At 35.0% G+C, this 20,176-nt stretch overlaps 1 protein-coding gene and 8 non-coding genes across 11 annotated transcripts in view; 6 read left to right on the top strand and 3 right to left on the bottom strand.

Annotated features, from left to right (window-relative positions):
- The first annotated feature begins 2,157 nt into the window (after window positions 1-2,157).
- The window catches only part of LOC129744747 (uncharacterized), a 163,648-nt gene continuing 145,629 nt past the window's right edge, over window positions 2,158-20,176 (top strand). For 2 of the 3 annotated variants that reach the window (XM_055737442.1, XM_055737439.1), the window contains exon 1: window positions 2,158-2,726. The gene's annotated coding sequence lies outside the window, so the exon portion shown is untranslated. Of the gene's footprint in view, window positions 2,727-2,812; window positions 2,942-20,176 lie in introns of those variants that run through there. The other variant, XM_055737440.1, reaches the window with a different exon arrangement.
- On the bottom strand, window positions 14,672-14,744 carry Trnas-uga (transfer RNA serine (anticodon UGA)). The gene has a single exon. It is a non-coding gene; the product is annotated as a tRNA-Ser (tRNA).
- Window positions 15,143-15,215, top strand: Trnat-ugu (transfer RNA threonine (anticodon UGU)). The gene has a single exon. It is a non-coding gene; the product is annotated as a tRNA-Thr (tRNA).
- On the bottom strand, window positions 15,309-15,381 carry Trnat-ugu (transfer RNA threonine (anticodon UGU)). Its single transcript has one exon. It is a non-coding gene; the product is annotated as a tRNA-Thr (tRNA).
- On the top strand, window positions 15,826-15,898 carry Trnat-ugu (transfer RNA threonine (anticodon UGU)). The gene has a single exon. It is a non-coding gene; the product is annotated as a tRNA-Thr (tRNA).
- Window positions 15,994-16,066, bottom strand: Trnat-ugu (transfer RNA threonine (anticodon UGU)). Its single transcript has one exon. It is a non-coding gene; the product is annotated as a tRNA-Thr (tRNA).
- Window positions 16,968-17,040, top strand: Trnat-ugu (transfer RNA threonine (anticodon UGU)). Its single transcript has one exon. It is a non-coding gene; the product is annotated as a tRNA-Thr (tRNA).
- Trnat-ugu (transfer RNA threonine (anticodon UGU)) lies at window positions 18,118-18,190 on the top strand. Its single transcript has one exon. It is a non-coding gene; the product is annotated as a tRNA-Thr (tRNA).
- On the top strand, window positions 19,254-19,326 carry Trnat-ugu (transfer RNA threonine (anticodon UGU)). The gene has a single exon. It is a non-coding gene; the product is annotated as a tRNA-Thr (tRNA).

Below are 20,176 nucleotides of genomic sequence, written 5' to 3'. Positions count from 1 at the left end.
ACAAATATACACTTAATTTTCTCGAAATGTGCCACATATTTAACACACCCAACACAGTCAACCAAAGAACAGATGTAAACAATTTAAACTCTATTTTTGCATCTCTCTTAAACATATTAAACCAACACAATTATAAGAAAATATACCGGAAAGATGTCAAAAATATCGATAATCAGACCGAACAAAAAACAACGCAAGAAGAAACATTGCAAAACAATAGTACCGCCTGAAAGTACACCACAGTGCTTCTCATAGAAAGTTTTTTGGAGAAAAATTTTGAATTTGAATCGTAAGAAATAGTACAGTTTAATATGATAATTTATAACATTTCCAACTACCGTTACAGCGATTCTGCATAAAATAATCCGGACAGTACATTTTTACAAAAAACAAGTAATAAACGACAACTTTGTAAGAAGGCTTAGAAAATAGGACAATCAACACACAAACAATACACTTTAGTTTTACAATAATATTGTTCAAAAAACATTGTAGGATCCCTGATGATGGTGTCAATAAACACCGAAACGTCGGAATAAATTAAACGTCGTTTATAAATAAAAAATTGGACTGATTTGCCGAAATTTGAACACATTATTACCTACTTTATGAAGAGATTAATCACCGTAATGTATCTTGTAATGTAACTTAATTTATCGACCTTATCGGTGAAAAGTGATGTCCTTTTTTGTAGGGACATCTTAAGATTATAAATTTAGAATAGAATATTTAGAATTTAGAATTAGAATAGAAAGTTAGAAGAAATGTTCGTTCGCACTGCAAGTTTTCCACGCTCCACCAAGTTTGGCCTACTTATGTGTGGTGGTAGATGCAACTCTATCTGTATCTACCACTTCATAGTAGATGGCAAGTGCAGAACAAAAATATGATATGTGATGAAAATGCATTTAAATAAATCCTACCCGCTCATTTTTACTATCTTCCAATTCTTCAAACTTCTTTCAAACTTTCTATCCATCTATAAAATATCATAATATTAAGATGTCTCTACTAAAATGAACATCAGTTTTCACATTCACATAAATTAAGTAACAAACATATATGTATGTATGTTAGTCTGCCCCAGATTTGTATGGGAAATTTCAAACTTGTGAAATGTTATGCGCTGCAGGCCTAAATTGATCCTAGGCCTAGTACAAGATCTCATGCCAAATTTGGGATAGATCGGATCACGGAAAGGGGTCGCTCAACGAGCCTAAAGTTTGTATGGGATTTTGAGACATTTTGTTCTGGAGAAACATGGAAAACCACTTTTTCACATTAATCCCCTTCGGCCGATTTAAGGTTTTTCTAACAGCTCAAGTTATGATACATATTTCATTCCAAAACCACATTTCGATTAGAGTTGAAATAAAAAAGTTATTTAGCTTCAAAAATTGCCCTTTATTTTTAAGGGTGACTTCCGTCACTGACAATTAGGTTACTGCGTCGAACGTTTTGAGTGATGAATATCACCCTTGAAAAAGTTAGCCCTTTTTTAAAGCTTAATAACTTTTTTTTATCTAAACTCTAATTGAAATATGATCTTCGAATGAAATATATGTCATAATGAGCTGTTAGAAAAACCCTATTCAAAAAGAATCGACTAATGGGACTAAAGTTATTCATGAAAAGTGGTTTTCTTGTTTCTCCAGAACAAAATGTCTCAAACAAACTCATACAAACTTCAGGCTCGTTGTGCGACCCCTTCCGTGCTCCGATCTGGCCCAAATTTGGCATGAGATCTTGAACTAGGTCTAAGATCAATTTTAGCCTACAGCGCATAACTTTTCCATAAGTCGGGTCATCTCATGTGCGTATGAAATGCATTTAATAGGTTTCCCAAATATGATACTTTTTTTTAACAAGAATAAAATGTTGTCCTTATGCAAATTAACTTATTGAACCATGCTTCCAAAATGATTCTGAGTCATTCCCCTTTGAACCAATCTTGTCCATACTACTGGGGTCTGTCACATTTGATCCCTAGTTTTAGCATGCCATGGCGTGGCTTGGCGTCGCGTCGTCTCCATACCGGCCAAAGCCTCACTGGATTCAGTAACCAGTGCACCGCGCCGCGTCGTTGGAAATATGTTTCAAATTCAAAAAATAAATTCCCTTTAGTCACCGCCGGATTATTCAGTCTGTTCCGTCATTTGTTCGCGATCGCACGCATTTCACTGAGCATCGAGAGCTCTCTCGTTTCCAAATGATTTTACTTCCATATACCGAGTGTGTCGTTACTGTAATCGAAAACGTGGAAAACCGCGAGCCCGCGAGTTGAGAATCGAAAGTGTGGACGGGTTTCGGACAGTTTTCCCTCCCATTAGCGGGAAAAAGACTTGGGGGAACAGCAGCGACGAACCCTACTGTGGCATATTATTTTATTATTATTTTCGCCGCAGATTTGGGATTGAATGCGCGTGTGCATTGCTCGTGTGTGTTACGGTATCTAAATTTTTTTTCTCCATTTACGGCCCGGCGTAAATTAAGTGAACTTTTGAATTTGAATGCCCGTTGCAGTGCGGAACTTGTGGGATGTGACGATTTGCGACTCTCGAAATAGAGTTGCTCTGACCGTGAGAATTTTGTGGACTTCTTCCGGTAAAAATTCAGTTGAATGTACGGTACAGCAGTATGCTAATGTACTGATTAGAAATTTGTTGACATCAAACGGAATTTAGAAAAGCAAAAGTGTTATTGCGGTGCAGTTATCGATGAAGCTGGTAGGTTCTATAAATATTGTGATAAAAATTCCCTTTTTGTAAAAGAAATGTATCCTGGTGCGCGCGTGACTTGTGAATCATTTTCCAGGAATATTAAGTCTCAGTCTGTATGTGAACCAAAGTTCATTAATCGTCTGGATTTGCCGATCAATTGCTACAGAACCTCGCAATTTTAAGCCCGGATTGTTATCTCAGCAGGACAAAACACGAAAACGGTGAGCAGGCTCACAAAAGAGTCGGGGTCATCTACACCAGGATCGAGACTGAAAAAAGGCATTTTTCTCGTCCAGGGAGGGCAGTAAAAAACAAAAATTGAAAAAAAGCAAAAACAAAAACCATCCAACCACGTTTGTTGCTGGATGGTGGTTCAAAATCAAACCGAATATCATTAAATGGTTTCCAGAGAATAAAATCCACTCACCTCACCTGGGTATTCAAATTCAAATGATATCAATTTAAATTAGAATAAAGACACTGACACAGAGGTGAACCCGCAGTCAACTCGTGGAACAAACGATGATCGGTGGTTCTGAGAGCAAAGATGAGCGCGTGTTTAACAGAGACTGTAGTTCTCTTTTAACAGTGCTTTTGTGGAAAAATTCCTTCATTCAAAAAAAATATACTAAAAACAGAAAAACTTTAAAGCCCAAATTTTGAATCTATGGAATTTAAGTGCGCTTCAAATAAATATAACAATGTATAATAACGTATATAACGTGCAATTCTGAATTATTCAGAAGAAATTCAACTCATGTGCATATCTTTGAGAGCAAATAAAGGTGAACCAAAAAAGAATTAGAATTCAGAATTGCATAGAACCATTGAGGTTGGGAATTTGATAATCGCGACAGAAACCAAATAGGATTCAAAACGTTCAGAACTGATAATTTTTATCAACTTCATTTTCATTAAGGAAAAATTGAAGTTGGAATAAAATAATTCAAAATGCTTTTAAGAAGACTAGAACCAAACTCTGATTCAAACATAAAATTAATCCATTATGATACCGTTGTTTCATCCAAATGCAAAAACAAATTTTTCATAATGAATGAAATTTCACAAATTTGAAAGCACTCCAACCAAAGTAGTTATCATAAAAAATATCTTGTAAAAGTTAAATACAGGTATTAAATTTTAGAAAATTATGCAGAGCTCACAGTTCGAAACCCCAAATTTATATTTAAACTTAGAGTTCAATCGAAAAACAAGAAATAAATTGAACATTATTCAATCGAGTCGCGATTAATGTTCGAAATTGGAACTAGAAAAATTAATATTAATGTTCATACTGAAAGCTTCATAGTCATTGTCTATTCATTTGGGAGAACACGCTTTGAAAATCTCGAGGAGCACGGAGTCCAATTTTTCAAAAATATGTACAAAGATGAAAATCTAAAATTTAAAGAAGTAACCCAACAAAAATAACAAAAAATTAGTTGAGTGTATAAAGTATCTGCTACGGACAATATTCGAAATAGGGAAAAGTGTTGCTCTATTCACATATCGAGTGATATGCGCGTCTAGCCGATTGACGAAATGGCTGACGAAAAAAATATATTTTATCAACAAGGCAGTATTAAGGGGAGGCAGTGGTGACAATTATCCTGGTCCCCCGACTCAGGGGGCTCTCCGTGGAAATTTAAAATTTAAACATAACTTTAATCATACTGCTTTAAGGGAAGAGTAGGGTCTAACGGGTAAAAAAAACACCATTTTCACGAATTTTTTAAGAGATATCGTTCAAAAAAATGTATTCAATTTTTTTGCATTATACAAAGCATTGTTAAAAGAACATTTAGTAATTTTTTCGTAGAAAAATATTGAAAAATTAGCCGGTGACGGAGCACTTTCGAGGATGCCTTTTAGAAAACAGGATTTGCGGTGGACACTGTATCTCAGCACAGAATCATCTGAAGTCAAAAAATCAGAGCAAAATATTTTTAATAGATGTTTTTCTGGACCTCAACGATTTTATTTAACTGAAAAAATTATTTATGAAATTTTTGTGGCTGATTGAAGTAAAAACTACGATTTTTCACGAAAAAATCCGCCTTTTTATCTGTAAAATCTCCCCAAAGTAAAAAAAAAGAAAATCGTTGGGGTTTGGTATTTTATATGTAAAAAATCGGTGAAAAAATGACGATGTCCACGGACTTTAAAAATGTGCTTTCGAGAAAAACGCGTTTGAAGTTTTTGCTCTCTCTCTCTTGCAGAATAAGATAAGAGGAGATAAAGGCCTATAATTTCTACAGTTTTGCTTCGATTGACTTGAAAATTTGACACAACATTCTTGAAATGTTTTACAATAAGAAAATAAAAAATAAAAAAATCGATTTTTTTAAAGTGTTAGACCCTACTCCCCCTTTAAGTTCTTTAAAACTAGGAAAGAAAACGAAAATCAAAATTGAAACGTTTAATAGGGGAAAAGTTCATATAACGCCCCATGTGGCCAATACGCGCCACCCTTGTTTTGAAGAATCTGAAACATTTTAAGCCTGCAAAATATTACCAATTTGTTCTAAATGCTGTGATCGGTCATGGCAAGTATGAATTTTTCCTTAAAATGCTCCTGTGTCGTGATAATTTCAAAATTTAGGTTTTTCTTCATTTCGATCTAAATTTTGAAACACTTTCAATAAGGTGTCACCAAGCAGAGAAAAACGAATAAGACAATATTTTCTGACACATCGATAGAGGAGAATCTAAACTTTGATTTAATGCAAAAAAATCGTACCGAACTCGCTAAGGTATACTTTTAATGGGTATATTCTATCACGGCCCATGCGCTCGTTATAACGTGCCAACCGTAGTAGGCTGAAAATAGCATTAATTTTTCAAAAAGGCCAATTTTCATTGAAATTGAACAAAAAGTCTAAAACCTTATTTTGAGCTTTAATTTAGCCCAAAAAATCTACTTTTATTATTTTTTTAAATTTTGATTAGTCCATTTTGATTTGGTTTTCAGTCAAAGTGCCTGTAAGTATTGGTGTGTTTTCGGTCTTCGGCTGCTTTCGGGTGTGTTCGGCTGCTAGGCGCGTATTGAATACATAGCGGCGCGTATTTGCAACACAGTTTTGTTCTGTGGCTTTGAATAAGGTTTTTAAAAATCAAGTTTTTGAAGCAACTAGGGGAACATGCCCTATTATGCGCCACCTAAGCGAATCGCTGATTTTCTAAGTATTCCACCTACAAATTGTGTTAAAAATGGGTGTAATCGTTGAAGAAAAGTGTTTTCTACAAATTCCTATGATTTTTCATTACTCAAATTGCAATAATTTCTTCAAAAACATGATTTTTAAAAACCATATTCAAAGCCACAGAACAAAACTGTGTTGCGAATACGCGCCGCTGTGTATTCAATACGCGCCTAGCAGCCGAACACACCCGAGAGCAGCCGAAGACCGAAAACACACCAATACTTACAGACACTTTGACTGAAAAGAAAATCAAAATGGACTAATAGAAATTTAACAAAAAATGAAAAATAGATTTTTTGGGCTGAATTAACGCTCAAAATATGGTTTTAGACTTTTTGTTAATTTTCAATGAAAATTGGCCTTTTTGAAAAATTAATGCTATTTTCAGCCTACTACGATTGGCGCGTTATAAAGAGCGCATGGGCTGTAATAGAACATACTCATAAAAAGCATACCTTAGCGAGTTCAGTATGATTTTTTAGCATAAAATCATAGTTAAGATTCTCCTCTATCGATCTGTCAGAAAATATTGTCTTATTTGTTTTTCTCTACTTGATGACACCTTATTGAAAGTGTTTTAAAATTTAGATCGAAATGAAGAAAAACCTAAATTGTGAAATTATCACGACACAGGGGCATTTTAAGGAAAAATTCATACTTGCCATGACCAATCACAGCATTTAAAACAAATTGGTAATATTTTGCAGGCTTAAAATGTTTCAGATTCTTCAAAACAAGAGTGGCGCGTATTAGCCACATGGGGCGTTATATGAACTTTTCCCCTATAGCAATTTGAGTAGAAAAAAATCATAGGGATTTGTAGAAAACAATTTTCTTCAACGATTGCACCCATTTTAAACACAATTTGTACGTGGAATACATAGAAAATCAGCGATTCGCTTAGGTGGCGCATAATAGGGCATGTTCCCCTATAGGGGAACATGCCCTATTATGCGCCACCTAAGTGAATCGCTGATTTTCTATGTATTCCACGTACAAATTGTGTTCAAAATGGGTGTAATCGTTGAAGAAAAGTGTTTTCTACAAATTCCTATGATTTTTCATTCCTTAAATTGCTATAGTTTCTTCAAAAACATGATTTTTTAAAACCATATTCAAAGCCACAGAACAAACCTGTGTTGCGAATACGCGCCGCTGTGTATTCAATACGCGCCTAGCAGCCGAACACACCCGAGAGCAGCCGAAGACCGAAAACACACCAATACTTACAGACACTTTGACTGAAAAGAAAATCAAAATGGACTAATAGAAATTTAACAAAAAATGAAAAATAGATTTTTTGGGCTGAATTAACGCTCAAAATATGGTTTTAGACTTTTTGTTCATTTTCAATGAAAATTGGCCTTTTTGAAAAATTAATGCTATTTTCACCCTACTACGATTGGCGCATTATAAAGAGCGCATGGGCGCATGATAGAACATACCCATGAAAAGCATACCTTAGCGAGTTCAGTATGATTTTTTAGCATAAAACCATAATTTAGATTCTCCTCTATCGATGTGTCAGAAAATATTGTTTTATTCGTTTTTCTCTGCTTGGTGACACCTTATTGAAAGTCTTTTAAAATTTAGATCGAAATGAAGAAAAACCTAAATTGTGAAATTATCACGACACAGGGGCATTTTAAGGAAAAAATCATACTTGCCATGACCAATCACAGCATTTAAAACAAATTGGTAATATTTTGCAGGCTTAAAATGTTTCAGATTCTTCAAAACAAGAGTGGCGCGTATTAGCCACATGGGGCGTCATATGAACTTTTCCCCTAACAGGTGAAGGCCCCCTTGAAATAATATCTTGAACAGTTTCACTCTTAGGGGAAAGGTTTCCTAAATGGGCCTATCGGGTTAAATGACCCTACAACTGTTTGATGAAATGGCTGACTTAACAGCATATCTAACCAATGCATTTTGAGGGTGATTCGCTTAGAACATAAGGCAAGAAAGAATTTTATGAATTTAGAAACTCAAAAAAATTTAAAAATTCATAAAAGGTTTTGATACCTTTTGATGTAATATTTTGACTTTTAAAAATTATACATGCAGAAGCTCAACATAAAAACTTGGATGGTTTTTGTTTCTCATTCAAATGAACTTTAAAAATAAAACATATTCAAGCTTTTATGGAGGTTTAATGATACTTATATAGTGGAATAAGAGAGTGTCTTTTTATGCCCCCATCATATTTCTAAAATGCCTCCATCCTAAAATAACAGGTTAAATAGGATAAATAAATGATTTTTATCATTGAAGCTTTAAATCTAAGCTATGATTAACATCTTAAGAGAGAATTGTAGATCTAAAAACAGATTTGATAAAGTTTTTCTCATGGATGAACTGCCTCCATAGTATGGCAACCCTAACTTTTGTTTTATTCCATAAAATTATAATACCAGAGATTTCAATAAAACTTCAGCTTTGTCGTACGGAAGTTATTACTTTCTTGTAGTTTCAATGAAATTATACGGAAATATTTTCCAAAAAACAGGAATTTTGTTTCATACATAAATAGGCGCATTTAGCCTGCACGGTTTGAGGTTCGGCATTTTAGACAACAGTTATAATAAAATCGTTTTCTCGAAAACGAAAGTAAATTTTAACTTAAAAAATACTCCAATGCATAGATGCCTGCACACGTGTATATAGGTTTTTGTAGACATATTCGATGTAATCTTTGATTAAATCAGTGTTCTGCTTAATAGGCGCATATAGCCCGCTTCTCCCCTATATTAATTAAGGGGACACCCTAAAGTAAGTATTGCAGAATTTTTCCCTCATTTTTCGGCTGCACAAATTAGCTAAAAAAATTTCAATACCTGGAAATATGTGGGCATTTGATCTCGAACTTTTCAACATAAAACCCGGACTAATCTATGCAGAATTTGGTGATAATTCGAAAAAAAAAATCTATAATAATCACCCATCTAATATTTTCAATTATTTTATAGAAACACGTCAAAAGCGTGCAAATCTCTTTTTAAATTAAAGAAAAATTGGATAAAACAAGCACAGAAAAATTGAACCTAATTTAGACTTTTGTGCTTCATTTGTCCATTTTATTTTGAAAACCCGGGCCTGTCCAAATTAATCCGGAGAATCTAGAATGCATACCTTACAACAAATAATTAATCACTTTCTCTTATTTTTGGAATAAAGAATATATTTTTGGAGTTTAGCTAATCAAGGATTATGTTCTGATAATGAAATATTATCTGCACATTTAGGAAATTTGTAGAAATTTGAAAAACTAAAGATAAACGTTTAAAATTCCTTTAAATTGCTTGTTTTCTCAGGCTTTGTTGTAAATACAATCAATAACCCAGGCAATTTGGAAAGCTCACTTGCATAGATATGAGTATGAATAATGCAAAATTAATGTTAGTTTTTCGATCATTATTGAAATTTGCGTTGATTTATACACTGTACACACCCTTTTTAATTAAAAAAAAGGTAACTGTAGTTAACTAAATAGGATCATAGTTGAATTGCGAATTTCATTGAGTGATTCTCTAAACATGAATATTTCTATATTTTCAATTTCATCTTATTCCAAATTTATGATTCTGGGTCTTGAATATTTAATTTCCATTCTGAATTATTGTTTTTGATGGTAACTTTTGTCACAATAAGACGAACTTTTGACAAAAGCTTCTTAATTTTTTTAAATTATTTTAATAAATGAATGATTTTTAATTTTTAATTTTGTCCTTGTATTTTCCTTCATTTGCCTTCAAAAGACCTTGGCAAGAGCAATTGTCAGTCGAAAAGCACTCACCGTCTCAAATAGGCCATAAAAACTGTTAAAACAGGATCCATGGTGAAGAAAGCGCCATTTAAACACGATATTCCGAAACCACAATGTTTCGCTTCCGGAGTCAAACCAGTTGGTTCCATTTTGTATTAAAAACGTACTCAAATACTCAATTCACAAAAATATGTACTTTTACAGCAGTTTTTTCGAAAAATGTACATTTCCTACGCAGTGTTCGTTTCACTCGACCATTTCTGAAAGGTGCAATTTGCAAGCATGTTTTAGATTGCTATAAAAACAGTTTTGATGGAGAAAATTAACTTAATGCAATGGTTAATGCGATAGAAAATAACCTAATCTGCCCATCTAAAAAAAACTACAATGAGAAAAGCAATATCTGATTTTCTATTGCGATTCTCCCTTAGGTGTCCGTCTTAATCGACTTTCTCCTACATATAAAAAATGTATTATTATAATCAATTTTTTCACATTAAAGCATTGATGGAAATTTTGAAAAATTATTGAATCTATACTTAGCATCGAGTCTTGAGTGCAAACTTTTTTGCTTATCTTCCGGCCGGCACAAAATTCATATTCTTTCTCCTCCACGAGTATTTTCATGATAGTTCAGATTCCACCTTGCTTAGTACATATTGTCATCAGTTAGTAACTTTTCAAGACCGAAGCACCGGAAAATGATCATTTTCTCTTGAACATTTCAAATTATTTGAGTAGTTTTCGTTCAATCTAATGAGCTCTTTCATTGAACAAAAGTTGTTTGTAATCATAAAAATAAGCTTCTGTGATTTTTTTTAGCGAAAAAAATTGGATTTTTGATGTCCTTAACAGATATGATGAAAACTGGAAAAGAAGATCAAGTAGTCCAACTATAATCCAAATCCAATCTTATGCTACAAAAATGGTTAAATTGGTCATGAGGCTATGATCATTTAGTATCCGGGCACTTTATTTCGGTGATAGCTACGTTACTAGAGCTCGGATGTGCAAAACTTTAATAGCGTTGTGTTGGTTATAAAAAGGACTATCTTGTCTATTTTTGATAGATTTTTAAGTTAACGTGTGTTTGAGATATTTACGATGCAAAAAGACATGGTAAAAATAAGTTTGCACAATCACCTCGGAAATTCTTCATTGTCGACTTGAAAACCCATGAACTGTTGATTTTTTTCTATTTTTTTTTTTTTTTGGCTCAAATGGTTAAGAAATATAAGGAGCCACTTTAGAATGCTCACGAAGTTCAAACCAAGCATCGGAGTGGGACCCTTGATCTCAAATATGGGTAAAAAGACTATATATGGTTATTGAGAATAACTAGAAGTAGACCGCTTAACTATGCAGTAAATCCGTTTCCGGCTGGCAAAAAGTGTTGCCTGACTAGTAGACACCGAGTAAATAACTAATAATAAGCAGTTCCATGGATCGCAATCTGTGCAACCGGTTTTTACAGATGTGTTCTGATGGACGAAGAATTTTATGATACAACCGAATTTAAGAGGTCAAATTTTTCGAGATGCCTTCTCATGAAAAGATTCGAAACAGATACTAATTGGTTTTTCCAGGTGAATTTGTGCAAAATATCATGATTTCGCAAAGGTTTTGCTTCTGTGGTAAAAAAAAAATTAATACATGACTAAAAAAAGTGTGCAAAGATAAAAAAGAGATTTTATGTTAAAAAGTTAGAGTATTTCTTGAAATCATTGATAAATATATTTTTTTTATATTTTTACATTGAATTTCATAATAACACCTTCATTTCCTCCATAGGAAGTTTTTCGATCAAATGAATAGTTTTTAAAATACACACGTTTGTAACTGCCCGGATACTAAATGATCATTTGTTTATTTAAAAAAACTGCGCAGCCGCCATAGCGATTCCTCTTACAAAAATTTTTTAACTTGTCTCTGTCCTCTGGAATGTTTCCACAAGTGTGGAAAACGGCGTCGATTACGCCGGTTTATAAGAACGGAAGCACTCATAGTGTCGAAAATTATCGTCCTATTTCTATTCTTAACTGTTTGGCGAAAGTGTTCGAGACCTTAGTATACGATGCTGTTTACCCGTCCGTGAAACAATTAATTAGTGACGCCCAGCACGGTTTCATGAAAAAAAGATCAACTACCTCGAACCTGATGACATTTACTAATTTTTTGATGCCAAAACTCGAGAAACGTCAGCAGGTAGATGTTGTATACATTGATTTCTCTAAAGCCTTTGATCGAGTGCCTCATAGGTTACTTATAGAGAAACTCCGACGCTTGGGACTACCTGAATGGATTACAACTTGGTTTGCGTCGTACTTGAACTCCCGCACAGCTTATGTCAGAGTGAACTCCTACTGCTCTTCGAATTTCGAAATACCGTCTGGTGTACCACAAGGCAGTCATCTTGGACCGTTACTATTTATTCTTTTCGTGAACGATTTGTGCGATCGAATGACTTCATACAAACTATTCTACGCAGATGATTTGAAACTTTTTCGGTCAATTACGTCACCGCTAGACTATATTTTACTACAGAATGATCTGAACGCTGTTACGAGATGGTGCATGACAAACGGTATGCTGGTGAATGTTGAAAAATGTAAAATAGTGAGTTTTTCAAGATCACGCAACTTACTTCGTTATGAATACTCTATGAGCAACCGTTCCCTCGAAAGGATTGAAACAATCAAGGACCTGGGAGTTACATTTGATAGTCGGTTGAGATTCCACACGCACATTACTACCATAACTGCAAAGGCTTATGCAATGCTTGGTTTCCTTCGTCGAAATACAACTCATTTCAACGATGTATACACCCACAAAACGCTGTATTGCTCGATTGTCAGAAGCATTCTGGAGTACGCAGCTCCTGTTTGGGCCCCGTACCAATCGACACTAAGTCAATCCATTGAAGGTGTTCAACGAGCCTTTATCCGCTTCGCTCTTCGGAAACTTAGATGGAATCCTGATATCACTACTCCATACGAACATCGCTGCAACCTTATACATTTGGATACGCTTGCCCGGAGAAGAAAATGTTTACAGTGTTTGTTCACATTCGACATATTGAGCGGGAACATCGACAATAGCAAACTCCTACAAAATGTTAGTTTGTCCGCCCCTACACGGTCACTCCGGCATCAGCAGTTCCTCTGGATTCCCGGTCATCGGACTACTTATGGTTTCTACAACCCTTTGGACACGTGCAACCGCTACTTCAATCAATGTGCTAGCATCTTCGATTTTGGAATCTCAAAACAGGTGTACAAAAATAGATTAAGGCAACTATCATTATAATTAGTCTGTGCGAAACATTTGTTCTCGAAGACAATAAATAAATAAAAATAAACAAATAACAGGTTATAAAGAATAAATATATGATTTTTGCATTGAAACTTCGAATCTAAGCTCTTACTTACATCTTAAGAGATAATTGAAGATCTAAAAACAGATTTTATAAAGTTTTTTCTTAAGGTCGAACTGCCTCCATAATATGGTAACCCTAACTTTTATTTTATTCCATAAAATTATAAAAAACATAAAGCCTTAACTACGCATTTGCATTTTATTATAGACGCCAAAATTTAACGGGTAAAAATTAACAAGATCAAAATTTAACTGATAAACTGCTATTTCTTTAACACAACGAACCAAGACAAAACAAAACTTATAAACTAGAGAGTTCCTTTTTAAAACTCTAATTTTAGATACAAGATATACTTACTTACTTAATGATCCCGCGCCGATCCTCCGGTGCATAGGGCCGTGGTAAAAGACCTCCACTGTTGACGATCTGGAGCCAGCGTCTTCACTTGGTCCCAGTCAAGATTCTCGTCGACAGTTCGGATTTTAGCGGCTAGGCTTCGCCGCCACGAGTTTCTGAGTCTGCCTCTTCTTCGATGACCTTCTGGATTCCAATCTAGCACCTCTCTGCAAATCTCGCTTTCATCTCTTCGCAGCGTGTGCCCAATCCATCTCCACTTACGTTCCCGAATCTCGATTTCTAGCGCCTTTTGATGACACCGGCGATGTAGTTCCTCATTCGAGATCCAGTTGCCAGGCCACCAAGCGCGGATATGTTCTGATGAAATTTAAATACATATTTAGATAACTAAGACCGAGTCATGAAAAAAAATTGAAACAATCATCTAGTAGTATGACCTTCCAGATAATTGAAATGACTACCAATACTAATTACAAATTAAATGCACTTTCAATTAAAACCAGTAAAATCAGTAAACAACACCTAGCATGATCTTTTGACCTTGTCAGATGGCGTTGTTTGTTTTCTAACGTTGGCAGGTATGGTTCTGAATGGTTCACAGTTTATGCCCCCTATTCTCCGCCACTAGTCACGCAAACGCAAGCTTCTCATTTGGGTGATCTTTCTCTGTCACCAACACCCATAAAAGCACCCAGAACGAGTTTCACATGGGTTAATTAAAACAGAAACAGTTGTTTGGTGCAAATTTTTTGGTTTTTTTTTCTTCTTCGACACCACATGCTGCTAGAATTTCCCCCCCAAAAAAAAGATGCTGGTTCGCACATCGAACCTCGGGCTCAGTTCATTGCGATATTTCGTAATATTTTGACAGTGACACTAGGCTTTCAAATTTTTTAACTGAATCTGTCCGAATCCATTTGGGGTCAATGTTATGATGAGATGCGGTGGGTGGATTTGTATTTGTTTGTTTGTTTGTTGTGGGAGATTTTGGCTTTGAGAGAAATTGTTGATGACCGACTACCGATAAGAAAACTAAGCGTTTTCCCCGGCGTTGTTTTCCGTTTGATGTATGATTTATAGCTTTCGATAAAACTCTGTTTGCAGATGAGACTAAAAAATGACTTGGCAGATAACCTTTCATGCAATTTTTAAGGGTTATTGATTTAACAGATAACATCTTAACTTTATACAGAAAACCAATGGTCAAGTAAATTAAGAAATTGTGAATACAGTAAGTAACAAAAATATATGCCTCCTGTGAGAATCCAACTCACGACCGCTGGTTTTCAAGACCAGCGCTCTGCCTTCTGAGCGAAAGAGGCTCTCATACCTTATACTTACATTTCGCTGTTGATTTTCTGACTTCGCTTGTTCAACGGAAGTAAAAGCGGAGCTGTACTTGCAATAGGCCGAAAATAAATAGGCTGTAGATTTGAAGGCTCACTTTAAAATAAAACTTATCCATCGCAAGACCAAAATATCACTGGGCAAAATTCAGAACAGTATTGAATGATTTGTTGGCTCGCTATTTCCTATGAGTTTAAGTATTTTGAAATGTAATAATAGAGGTCTGAAAGGACTCCCCTGTGGACTTTCTTTTTGAGAAGTGTAAGAACTAGAACTATTGTTTAAAAAAATTAAGATAACTCTTCCAAATTTATAAATTAAGTCATAGAAAACAAATTATTTGAAGTACTAATTGTGATGGCATCATAAGTGAGCCTCTTTAGCTCAGAAGGCAGAGCGCTGGTCTTGTAAACCAGCGGTCGTGAGTTCGATTCTCACAGGAGGCATATATTTTGCCTGTAATAAACTCATATATCGGTTACTTAAAATAGGCGGTTCATGATATAATACCAGAGGTTCAAAATGTGTTACAAAATATATGCCTCCTGTGAGAATCGAACTCACGACCGCTGGTTTACAAGACCAGCGCTCTGCCTGCTGAGCTAAAGAGGCTTATAATTATAAGTTCTTTAAATCTTATATTTTATATGACTAAATTTGTAAAGTTGGAAAGTCTCATTAATTATAAACTTGATTGAAACAATACCTCTAAAATGAGTGTTCCATGAGGAAGTCATTTTAGGCCGTTATTTTTCTCACTAAACATAATTATTTTAAAATGTATATCGACTTGTTGACTATTTATTACCAAAAATTGTTTAACGTTTAAAAATATTCAAAACCATATTCACGAACGACCTTTCAGGTCGAATCAACCATTCAACCTCCATATTAATTTGAAATATTTTGGTCTTGTGATTTATAAGCTCTATAGTTCCTTAAAGTGATTGATTTCAGCCTATTGCAAGTTTCGCCTTTTGCAAGTAAAGCTCCGCAAGTTGACTTCAACACAAAAATTGAAAATATCGACAACATATTTCATATTAAAGTATGACAGCCTCTTTAGCTCAGAAGGCAGAGCGCTGGTCTTGTAAACCAGCGGTCGTGAGTTCGATTCTCACAGGAGGCATATATTTTTGTGACACGTTTTGTACCTAAGGTGTATAAGATGAATCCCCTATTTCTATCACCGAAATATGAGTTTTTAATACACGCAAAAATATATGCCTCCTGTGAGAATCGAACTCACGACCGCTGGTTTACAAGACCAGCGCTCTGCCTTCTGAGCTAAAGAGGCTTTCTTGAAGACAATTCTGCAAAAATCTTATTAAAATTTAAGCTTTCCTGTGGCAGATTGAAAAATGATCTGGATTCATCTTGTTACATAAAGTTCGCAATCAGCTTTCTTCCAGCCTGCGACAGGTATCCAGTTCTGAATTCATTAAAACAAAACCGCTTCCCGATCTCAGCCAAGACTCGCTCGATTATGCTATTTTCTCTTTCTCCTTTCTAAGCTTATCGTATATTTAAATTTGCATCCAGAAATAGCAACGCTTTGATGACACCAGGGTGCAATCTAGATGAATTCAGCTATATTTATCTGATTAAATTATCTTAAGTTTGGAAATTAAAAAAAATAACGAAAGTCAAAAACTGAATTAATAAAGCTATCAAACAAAATCTTTTGCTTGAAAAACTCCACCAATCATGAAACTTTATTTTCGTAATAATAAAACTTAGATCTCTAAATAATAAGCAAACAACCAATTTTCATCAACACAATTCTAATCAACAAACAAATTGCAGTTACAATGATGTTTTAAAATTAAACTATTTCAAGATTAGAATTTTATTCTCCCCAGGATTCATCTTTTCAAAACGAAAGATTGGTTTATATTTTATGCACAAACCTGAGCCCAAAAAGTTTCGCTATTTTTGGCTCAAAACTAGTAGAAAAGACAGGAGAAAGCAAAAAAAAAACACAAATGGGATGATCGCCCAAACGGGAAGATGATCAATTTTCGTTAATTTATGCAAAACTAGATCGTGCGTCCTACCGCATGGGAGAAGAAAGCTGAAAGATGATTCAATGAAGCTGGATGGGTCGATATCGCTAATATGATATAAGTTCTAATGTTGTCCTCATAGAAGAAAAGTAGAAAAATCACAACATGAAATTCAGATATTTCAACAAGTCAGCCTCTTTAGCTCAGAAGGCAGAGCGCTGGTCTTGTAAACCAGCGGTCGTGAGTTCGATTCTCACAGGAGGCATATATTTTGAATGCTAGCCTTATTGGAATACTTCTTTTGAACTCAATATATGTATCGTTCAAATTAGAGAAGCACTGATTTGCGGTAGTGATCTTTGAAATTTTTCGAATAATTAAGGATGTTTATAAGTTTAAAAATTCCAAACAGAAATTTTGGATAAGGTACTAACTAATTTTCAAGTAGCTGGATAAATTAATAAATAATCCTTTAATATGTCATTAAAGCTTGTACTTGTACTGATGAAGATTTTGAAGAAAAGGATAGCATCAAATCTTTAGAATAATCCACAAGAAAATATAATCGGGCCGTTATTTTTTATTGGATTATCTATGCCTAAGAAGGCGAAATAACATTTTAAACTAGCGATCGACAAGCTCCAGAATTCCATACAGCAAATGACCTTCGTCCTAACTGTTTTCGGCTTACTGAAAGAACAACCCCAACCCAATACAGAAAGGTTTTTTCAACTTTTTCTGCATGTTTTGCAAGCGAGACCTGAGCCCTAAGGCATGAAAGATGAAAAGTTAGGCATGGGCCCGGTGTCACGTCCCGCGTTTCACTTCTAACATCTGATGATTAACTTCTTGCGCCTTAGATCTCACTTCTCACGTCTAATTTTCACGTCTCCTGTCTCACTTTTCACTTTTCTTTTCTCACGTCTCACTTATCATATCTTATTTGTCACTTCAGACGTCTCAATCCTCGCGTTTTACTTATCACGTCCCACTACTCATGACTCATGTTTAACTTTTCTCGTCTCACGTTTTACTTCTCATATCTAATTAATCATTTATCACTCATGTTTCATTTCTCACGTCTCACGTTTCATTGAACTCTCCTCACGCATCATAACTCACATCTCATGACTTACGTCTCACTTTTCACATCTCACGTATAATTTCTCACTTGTCATACTTACGAGTCACTTTTCAATCATCATGTATAACTCTTCACGTATCACTGTTCACTCTCACTTTTACTTACTTACTTTACATTTTGTTAACTTTCATTTAAAATAATTTTTCCCAAAACTAAATTTTTGAATAGAAGAACAAATTCCTCCTGAATGTCAAGAGAGCCTCTTTAGCTCAGAAGGCAGAGCGCTGGTCTTGTAAACCAGCGGTCGTGAGTTCGATTCTCACAGGAGGCAAATATTTTGTATGCCTTTTTGGAATATTTTTTTTGAATTCAATATATCGTTCAAACTAGAGGACGCACTGGTTTGCGGTAGTATTGTCTGAAATTTTCAAATAATTAAGAATATTTATAAATCTAAAACTCAACAGAAGCTTGGAATAAGAAACTAAAGTTTTTTTTTTAAATTGCTAATCAATTGCCCTTTAATATGTTATTTAGGCCTGTACTAGTTCTGATGAGGAGTTTTTAGAACTGAATAACATAAAATATTAGAGCCGATATTTTTTATTGGATTATGCCTAAGAAGGCCATGTAACATTTTACACTAGCGATCGACAAGCTCCAAGATTCCAGTCAGCGAATGACCTTCGTCCTAACTATTTACACCAAGGTTTTAACTTTTTTTGCACGGTTAGAAATGAGACGTGAGAAGAGAAAAGTGAGACTTATGTCATAAGGTGTGAGTTATGATGCGTGAGGCGTGAGATGTGAGACGTGAGAAATGAAACGTGAGAAGTAAGACATGTTATGTGATAAGTGATTCATGAGATGTGAGAAATGAAACGTGGGACGTGAGAAGTGAAACATGAGTCCTAAAACATGAGACATGAAATATGAGACAAGACCCATGAAAAGCGAAGCATGAACCCGGTGTCACGTCCCACGTTTCACTTCTAGCATCTGATGATTAACTTTTCGCATCTTAGATCTCCCTTCTCACGTTTCATTTCTCATGTCCATGCCTTAAGCATCATAACTCACATCTTATGACATAAGTCTCACTTTTCACTTCTCAAGTCTCATTTCTCACTTGTCATGCTGACGAGTTACTTTTCAATCTTCACTTATTACTCTTCATTCTCACTTCTCACTTATCTTGTCTCAAGTCTCATATTTTAGACTCAGGTTTCATGTCAAAATATCTCAAGTTTCAATGCTTTAGAATTATACAGTTTTTTAAACTTTCATAAACGCGGTATACCCATGTAAAAATTTCGGTATAAATACTTTTAAATAATTTTTTCCAAAACTAAATAATTGAATAGCAGAACAAATTTCTGCTATATGTCAAGAAAGCCTCTTTAGCTCAGAAGGCAGAGCGCTGGTCTTGTAAACCAGCGGTCGTGAGTTCGATTCTCACAGGAGGCAAATATTTTAAGAGTTTGTCCTAATGATAGGTTCCTTTTATAGTCAATACTAAGTTCCTTCAAATCTTAACTAGAAGGCACTCTCACCTTTAGACAATTATTGGTTTTTTTTTATCGTAGTACAACCCAATTAGACCTTGTTACATTTTGAGTTAGCGATTGATAAGCTCTAGAATATTATTCATTCAATTAACATCGGCCTAACTATTTACCGCCTACTGATGGAAAAGCCCGATGTTTACCTAAAATGTGCCAACGCAATAGTTGTAAACAGACTTGTAAACCATCGACATTTTCTCTGACAGTCGCACAGTCTGCTTTTATCAGGTTCATTGTTCGGGCCATCAAACGAATGCGACCAAAAACTTGTCGAACAGTCGACTACCATCAAACGAAACGACATTCATTCTTCTTTGTGTGATTGTCGAACGAAATTTCGTGTCTTGGTACACGAGAGCGATAATTTGATGGTCAAACGATCATAATTCCCGATAGTTTACGACATCTCTTTCACGCAGCAGAACTTACAGACTCAATAAGCAAATGCAATCTTTTCTATTCACTCCCTCCTGTTGAAAAAAAAATTCGCCACTCTGCAGCGCCGGGTGATGATTATATGTGTTGGTCGAACAATTATGATGATTATCTACGCAAGAGAGATGAAAGTCAAACGACTAACCACAACAAAGATCAAAATTTCATTTGACATTTTTTTGCTCTCCGATCAAACGATTACGCTCTCCATGATTGTCACGAACGATGTGTGGTAGTTGTCTCCGGAAAAATTCAAACGATGGTGACCACTTACAAGCCTGGTTGTAAATCATTATTTTTTTTTTGCAATTACAGAA

The sequence above is a fragment of the Uranotaenia lowii genome, chromosome 2 (assembly GCF_029784155.1).
Source record: "Uranotaenia lowii strain MFRU-FL chromosome 2, ASM2978415v1, whole genome shotgun sequence".
NCBI lineage: Eukaryota > Metazoa > Arthropoda > Insecta > Diptera > Culicidae > Uranotaenia > Uranotaenia lowii.
This window is presented reverse-complemented; position numbering and strand designations above follow the sequence as displayed.